A 16351-nucleotide genomic window follows, 5' to 3' on the forward strand; every position below is an offset into this window, starting at 1 on the left:
TTATAAAACGAATTGATGTTGCGCGTAGCTGTCGAGTTAGCGCCTAGGATGTTGATATCCGTGTATGTAATATGGCCATGTGTGGTGATATCCGTGTATGGTGTGATTGTGAGTAGTGTTCCCAGGTGTGGTGGGTTGCTTTAGGGTGCGCCAGTTTTTTTCAAAGTAGGTGGTGTGTAAATTAAGGGGGAAACTTCGCTCATTTAAGCATCTGGTTAGCAACTGTCTGTCACTTGAGTTTTGGTTAGAGTGTTTTGTTAAGTTCCCAACCAGCACAAGAAATGACAGCTGTCATTCTCTTGTCGCTTATTAAACAAAAGTAGTAATAATATTTAAATTTTCCAACATAGTGTTAATAACTTTTTAAAACCGAGCTGTTGCGGCCATGAAATGAATTTGAAAATGAAATAGAATGCTTTGTGTAGCAGCGAGCTATTACTGAAAAAAAAAAGAGCGTGCCACCCGAGAACGAGCGGCACTGTGTCTTCGTCTTTTCTGATCGGTTCCTTGTCTACGGTTTGGGCGACAAAACAAGCCCTCGTGTGAACATTCACATACATAACTCATGGCGTTAACACAGTTTTTGCATGTTCACAATGCAAATTTTGTGAACTGTTTTTTCCACGCATTCACACACACTCACAGTAGTCAAACTATCTGTAGGTAAGCTAAACACAACTTGGTGAAAACGGTTCTGTCAGTTAAAACTATCATTTAGTTAAGTTAACAGCGGTTAAGGTTAATATCAACCGTGCATTGAGAAAACGGCCTTTAACATGTTGATATCGAATTTTCCAATAGAGATGATACGATTTGTAAGTATCGTTTTGGCCATTTCAATATGTCATGATCTATAATTTTTTTTCATTGTATTCAGTAATGTTTACAATTTTATCATGAAAAGATATACGGAAGAACAAAGTTTGCAACAGTTGATAATGTGGTGTGGTTTTAAGTCTGGTGGAGTCATCGGTCCGTACTTCATTTGAAATGAAGCTTGTGACACAGTTACTGTCAGTGGAGGGCAGTATAGATCGATGATAACCAACTTTTTATTGCCGCAATTTGAAGTTGATCTTGACGACATCTGCTTCCAACAAGATAGGGCTACGTTTTAGATTCCATAATTTCAAGAAATTGTGACATTGAATGGCCTCCAAGAAGTTGTGATTTAACACCATTAGACTACTTCTTGTGAGGTTATTTGAAGTCATTGGTCTTTAGCAATAAACCAGACTCTCTTCCAGTCAAAATACTGCACTTCGTACTATAACAGAAGATGAGCTCGAGTTGCCTCGTGAATCTACACTCATTGCAATACCGTGGAACGTTTTGTGGGCCCACCGTCAGATGATTTTAATGACAAGTAACTTACTCCATGTCAGCTAGACGCGTATGTTTGAGGTCAAGAAATTTGATAGAGATAACAAAAATGTACAAAAAGTAATGAAAAAGTAGAAAATTTACGAAAAAAATTCGCAATGGCTGCAAAATATTCTACACCAAACTCATGTTAATTTTCGTGGAACGAAGTATAGCAAAGCATTTTGAAGCGTAGCTGTAATGTCACATATTCCCCCATACACAAAATATTTGTTGTGTAGCTGTAATGTTACTCGTACATATTCACACTTACACTTCGCTGATATTTCTGTTTCTGCAATGATGTGCTCTTGTGCTCTTACATATTTCTTTCTTGTTTCTTTTATTTCTTCAAAATCGGAGAAGTAACATAAGTGTGTCCTTATAAAAAACAGCTGAGAAGTTCTGCGCCCCACCGTGTATCATACTGTGATTTACCCCTATTCCAAGACTGTCAAGTTTTGCGGTTGGACGGCATAGTATTCCTCCCGCCCTTGTCACTTAATTGAATCGAATATGGTACTCGTATATCCATCTATAGCTGGAAATACTTTGGTTACACACCCTTTCTGCCATTTGCTTCGGAACTGAATATCATCGCAAATTAGTACCAATTATTTATCTTTCCATTTCTGACGAAGCGGTAACTGTGGTAAACAGTGTTGTATTCTTTATTTCCAGAATCTATACTTGAAATGCTGAGCTTTCATTCTTCTTTTACGTGTTTAGTTCTCTTTTTAAAATTTCGAATTGCACTGTTTTCACTATGTAAGTATGTCTCGACCTCGGCTAGTTCTTCAAAGTCTAATGAAATGCCTAGGTTGACCCTGCCGCGGTAGTTTTGCTTCCGACAGAGCTTTAAGAAAATTTTAACTGCTCATTGAACCTAAGCCAACACCCGCTTTAGCTTTGAAAATGAAAAAATTATTTACCTCAGGATGTTTATATTAGGACCTCAGGAATTCGGAACCTCATAGCCATGCGTTAAATCGCAATCGAATTAAAATATTCGGCAATGATTTCATGGTAATACGGCTGGAAATACTACCGTTGATGTGTTTTGCAAAAACTTAAGATGGGCGTTATCGACTTTTTTAAATGATTGTACCGGCAAATCTACGACTAATATCGAGGTTGTCTTTCGACGATTCTTCTGTTGTGAACTTTTGTCCATGCCACTAGAGTGTTAACGGCTTTCTACGACCTTTGATACCTAGACGGACGGACGGACGGACAGACAGTCACCCGGATTTCAACTTGTCTCTTCATCCTGATCATTTATATATACATAACCCTATATCTAACTCGATTAGTTTTAGGTGATACAAACAACCGTTAGCTGAACAAAACTATTATACTCTGTAGCAACAGGTTGCGAGAGTATAAAAAGTAAGCATGTGTTGTACTTGATGTTGCAGTGCACCTCAGCAGGTCTCTGATCCACACAACAAACGCCCACCCAAAAATATTGCTAATGATATCTTATAAATAAAAAATGAAAATATTACTATAGCTATTCGTTATGTAATCAGAGAATGTCCGAACCACAGCACGGAAAGACTTGAAAATTTGCACAGCTATTCATTTATTCCTGCAAAAGGTCCTAAGACCTTTTTGGGAAAATCGCAGTCGATTTCGTAAATACATTCGATGAATATTGAACGAAACATTACTATATGATTAGACATAGGGCATGCGACGCCCCCGCTTCAGCTTTCCTCTTGCACCGTTGTACACTATATCTCCTATGTACAGTCGGTAAGTTATAGGTAAGACAGGGTGCTGATGTTCATTACGCCTGAACTATTACAGTACAATATATTTGTGATAGTATTTTAATCGTAATCTTTGAAGTTTGTTATTGTGTACTTAGAAGCGTTTATTTATTTGTTGTGATAAATTGTATTATATAAATTAATTACATCTTAGCCAATAATGATAGAATACAAGATTACGCCAGCCGCCATCTTGCGGCGTAATTCTTTTGAGTTGAGAAGAAAAAGCATGAAAAACTAAAAATTGTAAACAAAGGAGTAAACACTTTTTTAATTCGTGAAATAAGCATATAGGCAATTCACAATCTTTGTCGTATGTCTTATGTCGTATTTCAATTGTTTTTAAAAATACGAGACTTATGAACACCCCTTAATCGTTGTATGTCATTTTCTGTAATATTTCTACACTACAGCTGATAGTAAAAAATTAAGAATAGAAAAATGGCACGAGAAAGGGACAAAAATAAATTATGGATTTTTGATGTGAAAACCTTGCACTGACTTTATTAGAAGTTGAATCAAGTAAGTATTTGCATACATTTCTTCATTCAATACAAATATTCACAATTTGGCAGGTGAGAAAGAAGACGAAGCCATTGAAAATTTTTCAATCAGCATGAGTTCTTTGCTGAGAAACCGAAGAAGCAATGCGAAATGTGTTAAGCAATCTTGGCTAAAGCAAATTCAATCAGATACTTTGTGTTCACCCGGAGGAATGCGAATCTTAGAATTAATTAAAAATTACGCTGTTTTTAAAACAAGTTTTAGTGCTACCCAACTTCTAATCGAATAGCAACTCAAAATAGTGCCATATCGGTTGGGATCTTCCGACGATGAACAATCTGTTCACAAAGTGGCTTCCTTAGTCCGTGTGGATAATGGAGGCACTATTAAAAATGTAACCCAACGCCTTTTTTAAAACCATATTGCGATTAAAAAATGAGTTTTATACCGGCCCAATGAGAGAGGAAAGCTGAAGATTGCATCTACAACTGCCAAAGAAATGCCAAGGTGGGTAGGCTACTTCGATGGTTCCGAAATAAAATTAGCCGAAACTCCAGTTATGCAGCATAAAATTTACTATTCGCGTAAACGTCAATATTCTGTAAAAATACAAGCGATTTGCGACTATACATTCCACATTAGGCAAGTAACGATTGGTATAAAAGTAATTCGGTTTAATAATGCTAAATGTTATGAAATTTTTAAAATAAATATTTTAGAGTTTCTTATTTTTATTCTTATTAATCATTCTTCAAAATATTTCTATTATTCTATTACATACCATTTGAAACCGACGCCCTTGCAACAATGAAAAGAATTTGAATGAAAAGGTTAAAAGGTACGATAACAGCATACGTGATGGAATCAATTAGGATAGAATGCAAGATTTGCCAGCCGCCATCTTGAGACGAAATTCTTTTGATCTAAGAAGAAGAAACTTACAAGTAGAACAGTATATGAGTTCTAAACAAAAACGTAAACACTTTTGTTAATTCGAAAAATGTACTTACATTATTTGTTTATAGTAAAACATTCGTTGGTAAACAAATACTTGATTTTATTCGCCAAAGAAAAAAAATATCAATATAAGTACACCGTTAAGTGCTAAAGTCTTCGAGCTCCGAGGATCTCATATATGCAGTGATACGAATATGATATGATATGAGTGCAATATATTCTACTGCACATATAATTCCTTTGATTGAAATTGGCGATATCAGCTTGAGGAAATGAAAAATATCCAACGGAAAAGAACTTGTCATTGCAACGATCTACATATCTCATAATAAAAACTTGAGGATATCAGGTATTGCATACAGAGTTCGTTGGTTATATACATTCATGGCGGTGCTACTCTTTTTAGCAGGGGTGATGATCACATACCATAAACTCTCGGTAGTCACTTTAATATAAATTTTGCGGATAATGCGTCCTTGCCACTACTTCACTTTCTTCGTGAAAAACTCGGTATAGATATGAATAACGACCGGAAAGTTGCCGCGACTAAATCAGGAAGAACGAACTCTATTCACTAGAAATTGCACTATTTAGAATCATGAACATATGTTTCATACTTCAGTTACCATAAAGGCATAATATTCGCTATAGCTATACCTGCTCCGACAGAATATAATGTACAAATTCAGGAAATAAAATAAATATTAAATGTGTGTACCAAATATTATTTCGATTATCCCTGTAATATGTACAATATAACTCTTTTTCTCACTCTCACTCTCAATGAACCGATTAAAAGTATTCACTTCTATCATGTGTATTTTCCGAGGTGCCTTTCGGTAATGCTCAAAGTACTATGTTTATATTTGAGCCCAATATATTGCTAAGAACACAGCACTTTATGTTAACTTTATTAGGTAGCACCCACACGATGGCATAAAATAAAAATGCGCATGTAATTCGAATGTTAACTTTAGTTTATTGTGGAAATTGAATTTGGCATTTATTTTGTATAATTAAATTCGAAAATATATATATGTAAATACAATTTGAAACGGAAACGATCGCTGGATTTACATAGCGCAACAAAGTTCATGATCCAAACAGAACTTTATAAAACGAATTGATGTTGCGCGTAGCTGTCGAGTTAGCGCCTAGGATGTTGATATCCGTGTATGTAATATGGCCATGTGTGGTGATATCCGTGTATGGTGTGATTGTGAGTAGTGTTCCCAGGTGTGGTGGGTTGCTTTAAGGTGCGCCAGTTTTTTTCAAAGTAGGTGGTGTGTAAATTTAGGGGGAAACTTCGCTCATTTAAGCATCTGGTTAGCAACTGTCTGTCACTTGAGTTTTGGTTAGAGTGTTTTGTTAAGTTCCCAACCAGCACAAGAAATGACAGCTGTCATTCTCTTGTCGCTTATTAAACAAAAGTAGTAATAATATTTAAATTTTCCAACATAGTGTTAATAACTTTTTAAAACCGAGCTGTTGCGGCCATGAAAAGAATTTGAAAATGAAATAGAATGCTTTGTGTAGCAGCGAGCTATTACTGGAAAAAAAAGAGCGTGCCACCCGAGAACGAGCGGCACTGTGTCTTCGTCTTTTCTGATCGGTTCCTTGTCTACGGTTTTGGCGACAAAACAAGCACTCGTGTGAACATTCACATACATAACTCATGGCGTTAACACAGTTTTTGCATGTTCACAATGCAAATTTTGTGAACTGTTTTTTCCACGCATTCACACACACTCACAATAGTCAAACTATCTGTAGGTAAGCTAAACACAACTTGGTGAAAACGGTTCTGTCAGTTAAAACTATCATTTAGTTAAGTTAACAGCGGTTAAGGTTAATATCAACCGTGCATTGAGAAAACGGCCTTTAACATGTTGATATCGAATTTTCCAATAGAGATGATACGATTTCTAAGTATCGTTTTGGCCATTTCAATATGTCATGATCTATAATTTTTTTTCATTGTATTCAGTAATGTTTACAATTTTATCATGAAAAGATATACGGAAGAACAAAGTTTGCAACAGTTGATAATGTGGTGTGGTTTTAAGTCTGGTGGAGTCATCGGTCCGTATTTCATTTGAAATGAAGCTTGTGACACAGTTACTGTCAGTGGAGGGCAGTATAGATCGATGATAACCAACTTTTTATTGCCGCAATTTGAAGTTGATCTTGACGACATCTGCTTCCAACAAGATAGGGCTACGTTTTAGATTCCATAATTTCAAGAAATTGTGACATTGAATGGCCACCAAGAAGTTGTGATTTAACACCATTAGACTACTTCTTGTGAAGTTATTTGAAGTCATTGGTCTTTAGCAATAAACCAGACTCTCTTCCAGTCAAAATACTGCACTTCGTACTATAACAGAAGATGAGCTCGAGTTGCCTCGTGAATCTACACTCATTGCAATACCGTGGAACGTTTTGTGGGCCCACCGTCAGATGATTTTAATGACAAGTAACTTACTCCATGTCAGCTAGACGCGTATGTTTGAGGTCAAGAAATTTGATAGAGATAACAAAAATGTACAAAAAGTAATGAAAAAGTAGAAAATTTACGAAAAAAATTCGCAATGGCTGCAAAATATTCTACACCAAACTCATGTTAATTTTCGTGGAACGAAGTATAGCAAAGCATTTTGAAGCGTAGCTGTAATGTCACATATTCCCCCATACACAAAATATTTGTTGTGTAGCTGTAATGTTACTCGTACATATTCACACTTACACTTCGCTGATATTTCTGTTTCTGCAATGATGTGCTCTTGTGCTCTTACATATTTCTTTCTTGTTTCTTTTATTTCTTCAAAATCGGAGAAGTAACATAAGTGTGTCCTTATAAAAAACAGCTGAGAAGTTCTGCGCCCCACCGTGTATCATACTGTGATTTACCCCTATTCCAAGACTGTCAAGTTTTGCGGTTGGACGGCATAGTATTCCTCCCGCCCTTGTCACTTAATTGATTCGAATATGGTACTCGTATATCCATCTATAGCTGGAAATACTTTGGTTACACACCCTTTCTGCCATTTGCTTCGGAACTGAATATCATCGCAAGTTAGTACCAATTATTTATCTTTCCATTTCTGACGAAGCGGTAACTGTGGTAAACAGTGTTGTATTCTTTATTTCCAGAATCTATACTTGAAATGCTGAGCTTTCATTCTTCTTTTACGTGTTTAGTTCTCTTTTTAAAATTTCGAATTGCACTGTTTTCACTATGTAAGTATGTCTCGACCTCGGCTAGTTCTTCAAAGTCTAATGAAATGCCTAGGTTGACCCTGCCGCGGTAGTTTTGCTTCCGACAGAGCTTTAAGAAAATTTTAACTGCTCATTGAACCTAAGCCAACACCCGCTTTAGCTTTGAAAATGAAAAAATTATTTACCTCAGGATGTTTATATTAGGACCTCAGGAATTCGGAACCTCATAGCCATGCGTTAAATCGCAATCGAATTAAAATATTCGGCAATGATTTCATGGTAATACGGCTGGAAATACTACCGTTGATGTGTTTTGCAAAAACTTAAGATGGGCGTTATCGACTTTTTTAAATGATTGTACCGGCAAATCTACGACTAATATCGAGGTTGTCTTTCGACGATTCTTCTGTTGTGAACTTTTGTCCATGCCACTAGAGTGTTAACGGCTTTCTACGACCTTTGATACCTAGACGGACGGACGGACGGACAGACAGTCACCCGGATTTCAACTTGTCTCTTCATCCTGATCATTTATATATACATAACCCTATATCTAACTCGATTAGTTTTAGGTGATACAAACAACCGTTAGCTGAACAAAACTATTATACTCTGTAGCAACAGGTTGCGAGAGTATAAAAAGTAAGCATGTGTTGTACTTGATGTTGCAGTGCACCTCAGCAGGTCTCTGATCCACACAACAAACGCCCACCCAAAAATATTGCTAATGATATCTTATAAATAAAAAATGAAAATATTACTATAGCTATTCGTTATGTAATCAGAGAATGTCCGAACCACAGCACGGAAAGACTTGAAAATTTGCACAGCTATTCATTTATTCCTGCAAAAGGTCCAAAGACCTTTTTGGCAAAATCGCAGTCGATTTCGTAAATACATTCGATGAATATTGAACGAAACATTACTATATGATTAGACATAGGGCATGCGACGCCCCCGCTTCAGCTTTCCTCTTGCACCGTTGTACACTATATCTCCTATGTACAGTCGGTAAGTTATAGGTAAGACAGGGTGCTGATGTTCATTACGCCTGAACTATTACAGTACAATATATTTGTGATAGTATTTTAATCGTAATCTTTGAAGTTTGTTATTGTGTACTTAGAAGCGTTTATTTATTTGTTGTGATAAATTGTATTATATAAATTAATTACATCTTAGCCAATAATGATAGAATACAAGATTACGCCAGCCGCCATCTTGCGGCGTAATTCTTTTGAGTTGAGAAGAAAAAGCATGAAAAACTATCAATGACCCTAAAAATTGTAAACAAAGGAGTAAACACTTTTTTAATTCGTGAAATAAGCATATAGGCAATTCACAATCTTTGTCATATGTCTTATGTCGTATTTCAATTGTTTTTAAAAATACGAGACTTATGAACACCCCTTAATCGTTGTATGTCATTTTCTGTAATATTTCTACACTACAGCTGATAGTAAAAAATTAAGAATAGAAAAATGGCACGAGAAAGGGACAAAAATAAAATTATGGATTTTTGATGTGAAAACCTTGCACTGACTTTATTAGAAGTTGAATCAAGTAAGTATTTGCATACATTTCTTCATTCAATACAAATATTCACAATTTGGCAGGTGAGAAAGAAGACGAAGCCATTGAAAATTTTTCAATCAGCATGAGTTCTTTGCTGAGAAACCGAAGAAGCAATGCGAAATGTGTTAAGCAATCTTGGCTAAAGCAAATTCAATCAGATACTTTGTGTTCACCCGGAGGAATGCGAATCTTAGAATTAATTAAAAATTACGCTGTTTTTAAAACAAGTTTTAGTGCTACCCAACTTCTAATCGAATAGCAACTCAAAATAGTGCCATATCGGTTGGGATCTTCCGACGATGAACAATCTGTTCACAAAGTGGCTTCCTTAGTCCGTGTGGATAATGGAGGCACTATTAAAAATGTAACCCAACGCCTTTTTTAAAACCATTTTGCGATTAAAAAATGAGTTTTATACTGGCCCAATGAGAGAGGAAAGCTGGAGATTGCATCTACAACTGCCAAAGAAATGCCAAGGTGGGTAGGCTACTTCGATGGTTCCGAAATAAAATTAGCCGAAACTCCAGTTATGCAGCATAAAATTTACTATTCGCGTAAACGTCAATATTCTGTAAAAATACAAGCGATTTGCGACTATACATTCCACATTAGGCAAGTAACGATTGGTATAAAAGTAATTCGGTTTAATAATGCTAAATGTTATGAAATTTTTAAAATAAATATTTTAGAGTTTCTTATTTTTATTCTTATTAATCATTCTTCAAAATATTTCTATTATTCTATTACATACCATTTGAAACCGACGCCCTTGCAACAATGAAAAGAATTTGAATGAAAAGGTTAAAAGTTACGATAACAGCATACATGATGGAATCAATTAGGATAGAATGCAAGATTTGCCAGCCGCCATCTTGAGACGAAATTCTTTTGATCTAAGAAGAAGAAACTTACAAGTAGAACAGTATATGAGTTCTAAACAAAAACTTAAACACTTTTGTTAATTCGAAAAATGTACTTACATTATTTGTTTATAGTAAAACATTCGTTGGTAAACAAATACTTGATTTTATTCGCCAAAGAAAAAAATTATCAATATAAGTACACCGTTGAGTGCTAAAGTCTTCGAGCTCCGAGAATCTCATACATGCAGTGATACGAATATGATATGATATGAGTGCAATATATTCTACTGCACATATAATTCCTTTGATTGAAATTGGCGATATCAGCTTGAGTAAATGAAAAATATCCAACGGAAAAGAACTTGTCATTGCAACGATCTACATATCTCATAATAAAAACTTGAGGATATCAGGTATTGCATACAGAGTTCGTTGGTTATATACACTCATGGCGGTGCTACTCTTTTTAGCAGGGGTGATGATCACATACCATGAACTCTCGGTAGTCACTTTAATATAAATTTTGCGGATATTGCGTCCTTGCCACTACTTCACTTTCTTCGTGAAAAACTCGGTATAGATATGAATAACGACCGGAAAGTTGCCGCGACTAAATCAGGAAGAACGAACTCTATTCACTAGAAATTGCACTATTTAGAATCATGAACATATGTTTCATACTTCAGTTACCATAAAGGCATAATATTCGCTATAGCTATACCTGCTCCGACAGAATATAATGTACAAATTCAGGAAATAAAATAAATATTAAATGTGTGTACCAAATATTATTTCGATTATCCCTGTAATATGTACAATATAACTCTTTTTCTCACTCTCACTCTCAATGAACCGATAAAAAGTATTCACTTCTATCATGTGTATTTTCCGAGGTGCCTTTCGGTAATGCTCAAAGTACTATGTTTATATTTGAGCCCAATATATTGCTAAGAACACAGCACTTTATGTTAACTTTATTAGGTAGCACCCACACGATGGCTTAAAATAAAAATGCGCATGTAATTCGAATGTTAACTTTAGTTTATTGTGGAAATTGAATTTGGCATTTATTTTGTATAATTAAATTCGAAAATATATATATGTAAATACAATTTGAAACGGAAACGATCGCTGGATTTACATAGCGCAACAAAGTTCATGATCCAAACAGAACTTTATAAAACGAATTGATGTTGCGCGTAGCTGTCGAGTTAGCGCCTAGGATGTTGATATCCGTGTATGTAATATGGCCATGTGTGGTGATATCCGTGTATGGTGTGATTGTGAGTAGTGTTCCCAGGTGTGGTGGGTTGCTTTAGGGTGCGCCAGTTTTTTTCAAAGTAGGTGGTGTGTAAATTAAGGGGGAAACTTCGCTCATTTAAGCATCTGGTTAGCAACTGTCTGTCACTTGAGTTTTGGTTAGAGTGTTTTGGTAAGTTCCCAACCAGCACAAGAAATGACAGCTGTCATTCTCTTGTCGCTTATTAAACAAAAGTAGTAATAATATTTAAATTTTCCAACATAGTGTTAATAACTTTTTAAAACCGAGCTGTTGCAGCCATGAAAAGAATTTGAAAATGAAATAGAATGCTTTGTGTAGCAGCGAGCTATTACTGGAAAAGAAAGAGCGTGCCACCCGAGAACGAGCGGCACTGTGTCTTCGTCTTTTCTGATCGGTTCCTTGTCTACGGTTTGGGCGACAAAACGAGCCCTTGTGTGAACATTCACATACATAACTCATGGCGTTAACACAGTTTTTGTATGTTCACAATGCATACATTTTCTGAACTGTTTTTCCCACGCATTCACACACACTCACAATAGTCAAACTATCTGTAGGTAAGCTAAACACAACTTGGTGAAAACGGTTCTGTCAGTTAAAACTATCATTTAGTTAAGTTAACAGCGGTTAAGATTAATATCAACCGTGCATTGAGAAAACGGCCTTTAACATGTTGATATCGAATTTTCCAATAGAGATGATACGATTTCTAAGTATCGTTTTGGCCATTTCAATATGTCATGATCTATAATTTTTTTACATTGTATTCAGTAATGTTTACAATTTTATCATGAAAAGATATACGGAAGAACAAAGTTTGCAACAGTTGATAATGTGGTGTGGTTTTAAGTCTGGTGGAGTCATCGGTCCGTATTTCATTTGAAATGAAGCTTGTGACACAGTTACTGTCAGTGGAGGGCAGTATAGATCAATGATAACCAACTTTTTATTGCCGCAATTTGAAGTTGATCTTGACGACATCTGCTACCAACAAGATAGAGCTACGTTTTAGATTCCATAATTTCAAGAAATTGTGACATTAAATGGCCTCCAAGAAGTTGTGATTTAACACCATTAGACTACTTCTTGTGAAGTTATTTGAAGTTATTGGTCTTTAGCAATAAACCAGACCCTCTTCCAGTCAAAATACTGCACTTCGTACTATAACAGAAGATGAGCTCGAGTTGCCTCGTGAATCTACACTCATTGCAATACTGTGGAACGTTTTGTGGGCCCACCGTCAGATGATTTTAATGACAAGTAACTTACTCCATGTCAGCTAGACGCGTATGTTTGAGGTCAAGAAATTTGATAGAGATAACAAAAATGTACAAAAAGTAATGAAAAAGTAGAAAATTTACGAAAAAAATTCGCAATGGCTGCAAAATATTCTACACCAAACTCATGTTAATTTTCGTGGAACGAAGTATAGCAAAGCATTTTGAAGCGTAGCTGTAATGTCACATATTCCCCCATACACAAAATATTTGTTGTGTAGCTGTAATGTTACTCGTACATATTCACACTTACACTTCGCTGATATTTCTGTTTCTGCAATGATGTGCTCTTGTGCTCTTACATATTTCTTTCTTGTTTCTTTTATTTCTTCAAAATCGGAGAAGTAACATAAGTGTGTCCTTATAAAAAACAGCTGAGAAGTTCTGCGCCCCACCGTGTATCATACTGTGATTTACCCCTATTCCAAGACTGTCAAGTTTTGCGGTTGGACGGCATAGTATTCCTCCCGCCCTTGTCACTTAATTGAATCGAATATGGTACTCGTATATCCATCTATAGCTGGAAATACTTTGGTTACACACCCTTTCTGCCATTTGCTTCGGAACTGAATATCATCGCAAATTAGTACCAATTATTTATCTTTCCATTTCTGACGAAGCGGTAACTGTGGTAAACAGTGTTGTATTCTTTATTTCCAGAATCTATACTTGAAATGCTGAGCTTTCATTCTTCTTTTACGTGTTTAGTTCTCTTTTTAAAATTTCGAATTGCACTGTTTTCACTATGTAAGTATGTCTCGACCTCGGCTAGTTCTTCAAAGTCTAATGAAATGCCTAGGTTGACCCTGCCGCGGTAGTTTTGCTTCCGACAGAGCTTTAAGAAAATTTTAACTGCTCATTGAACCTAAGCCAACACCCGCTTTAGCTTTGAAAATGAAAAAATTATTTACCTCAGGATGTTTATATTAGGACCTCAGGAATTCGGAACCTCATAGCCATGCGTTTAATCGCAATCGAATTAAAATATTCGGCAATGATTTCATGGTAATACGGCTGGAAATACTACCGTTGATGTGTTTTGCAAAAACTTAAGATGGGCGTTATCGACTTTTTTAAATGATTGTACCGGCAAATCTACGACTAATATCGAGGTTGTCTTTCGACGATTCTTCTGTTGTGAACTTTTGTCCATGCCACTAGAGTGTTAACGGCTTTCTACGACCTTTGATACCTAGACGGACGGACGGACGGACAGACAGTCACCCGGATTTCAACTTGTCTCTTCATCCTGATCATTTATATATACATAACCCTATATCTAACTCGATTAGTTTTAGGTGATACAAACAACCGTTAGCTGAACAAAACTATTATACTCTGTAGCAGCAGGTTGCGAGAGTATAAAAAGTAAGCATGTGTTGTACTTGATGTTGCAGTGCACCTCAGCAGTTCTCTGATCCACACAACAAACGCCCACCCAAAAATATTGCTAATGATATCTTATAAATAAAAAATGAAAATATTACTATAGCTATTCGTTATGTAATCAGAGAATGTCCGAACCACAGCACGGAAAGACTTGAAAATTTGCACAGCTATTCATTTATTCCTGCAAAAGGTCCTAAGACCTTTTTGGCAAAATCGCAGTCGATTTCGTAAATACATTCGATGAATATTGAACGAAACATTACTATATGATTAGACATAGGGCATGCGACGCCCCCGCTTCAGCTTTCCTCTTGCACCGTTGTACACTATATCTCCTATGTACAGTCGGTAAGTTATAGGTAAGACAGGGTGCTGATGTTCATTACGCCTGAACTATTACAGTACAATATATTTGTGATAGTATTTTAATCGTAATCTTTGAAGTTTGTTATTGTGTACTTAGAAGCGTTTATTTATTTGTTGTGATAAATTGTATTATATAAATTAATTACATCTTAGCCAATAATGATAGAATACAAGATTACGCCAGCCGCCATCTTGCGGCGTAATTCTTTTGAGTTGAGAAGAAAAAGCATGAAAAACTATCAATGACCCTAAAAATTGTAAACAAAGGAGTAAACACTTTTTTAATTCGTGAAATAAGCATATAGGCAATTCACAATCTTTGTCGTATGTCTTATGTCGTATTTCAATTGTTTTTAAAAATACGAGACTTATGAACACCCCTTAATCGTTGTATGTCATTTTCTGTAATATTTCTACACTACAGCTGATAGTAAAAAATTAAGAATAGAAAAATGGCACGAGAAAGGGACAAAAATAAAATTATGGATTTTTGATGTGAAAACCTTGCACTGACTTTATTAAAAGTTGAATCAAGTAAGTATTTGCATACATTTCTTCATTCAATACAAATATTCACAATTTGGCAGGTGAGAAAGAAGACGAAGCCATTGAAAATTTTTCAATCAGCATGAGTTCTTTGCTGAGAAACCGAAGAAGCAATGCGAAATGTGTTAAGCAATCTTGGCTAAAGCAAATTCAATCAGATACTTTGTGTTCACCCGGAGGAATGCGAATCTTAGAATTAATTAAAAATTACGCTGTTTTTAAAACAAGTTTTAGTGCTACCCAACTTCTAATCGAATAGCAACTCAAAATAGTGCCATATCGGTTGGGATCTTCCGACGATGAACAATCTGTTCACAAAGTGGCTTCCTTAGTCCGTGTGGATAATGGAGGCACTATTAAAAATGTAACCCAACGCCTTTTTTAAAACCATATTGCGATTAAAAAATGAGTTTTATACTGGCCCAATGAGAGAGGAAAGCTGGAGATTGCATCTACAACTGCCAAAGAAATGCCAAGGTGGGTAGGCTACTTCGATGGTTCCGAAATAAAATTAGCCGAAACTCCAGTTATGCAGCATAAAATTTACTATTCGCGTAAACGTCAATATTCTGTAAAAATACAAGCGATTTGCGACTATACATTCCACATTAGGCAAGTAACGATTGGTATAAAAGTAATAAGGTTTAATAATGCTAAATGTTATGAAATTTTTAAAATAAATATTTTAGAGTTTCTTATTTTTATTCTTATTAATCATTCTTCAAAATATTTCTATTATTCTATTACATACCATTTGAAACCGACGCCCTTGCAACAATGAAAAGAATTTGAATGAAAAGGTTAAAAGTTACGATAACAGCATACATGATGGAATCAATTAGGATAGAATGCAAGATTTGCCAGCCGCCATCTTGAGACGAAATTCTTTTGATCTAAGAAGAAGAAACTTACAAGTAGAACAGTATATGAGTTCTAAACAAAAACTTAAACACTTTTGTTAATTCGAAAAATGTACTTACATTATTTGTTTATAGTAAAACATTCGTTGGTAAACAAATACTTGATTTTATAATAAGTACACCGTTGAGTGCTAAAGTCTTCGAGCTCCGAGAATCTCATACATGTAGTGATACGAATATGATATGATATGAGTGCAATATATTCTACTGCACATATAATTCCTTTGATTGAAATTGGCGATATCAGCTTGAGTAAATGAAAAATATCCAACGGAAAAGAACTTGTCATTGCAACGATCTACATATCTCATAATAA

At 35.5% G+C, this 16351-nt stretch overlaps 2 long non-coding RNA genes across 6 annotated transcripts; both read left to right on the forward strand.

The window, feature by feature from the left end:
- The first annotated feature begins 833 nt into the window (after positions 1-833).
- LOC138858935 (uncharacterized) lies at positions 834-5320 on the forward strand. Of its 4 annotated transcripts, none has more exons than XR_011397968.1 (3): positions 3006-3659; positions 3713-4947; positions 5008-5320. It is a non-coding gene; the product is annotated as an uncharacterized lncRNA (long non-coding RNA). The 4 variants fall into 4 exon arrangements; XR_011397966.1 differs by having other exon boundaries at positions 3007-3659; positions 5005-5320; XR_011397967.1 differs by having other exon boundaries at positions 3027-3659; positions 3713-4616; positions 4667-5320.
- A 2407-nt stretch (positions 5321-7727) lies between these two features.
- On the forward strand, positions 7728-16133 carry LOC106624286 (uncharacterized). Of its 2 annotated transcripts, none has more exons than XR_011397962.1 (4): positions 7728-8839; positions 9271-9380; positions 9434-15103; positions 15157-16133. It is a non-coding gene; the product is annotated as an uncharacterized lncRNA (long non-coding RNA). The 2 variants fall into 2 exon arrangements; XR_011397963.1 differs by lacking the exon at positions 7728-8839 and having other exon boundaries at positions 9434-10668; positions 10726-15103.
- Positions 16134-16351: the final 218 nt, after the last annotated feature.

Source organism: Bactrocera oleae, chromosome 2, assembly GCF_042242935.1.
Source record: "Bactrocera oleae isolate idBacOlea1 chromosome 2, idBacOlea1, whole genome shotgun sequence".
Taxonomy (NCBI): Eukaryota; Metazoa; Arthropoda; class Insecta; order Diptera; family Tephritidae; genus Bactrocera; species Bactrocera oleae.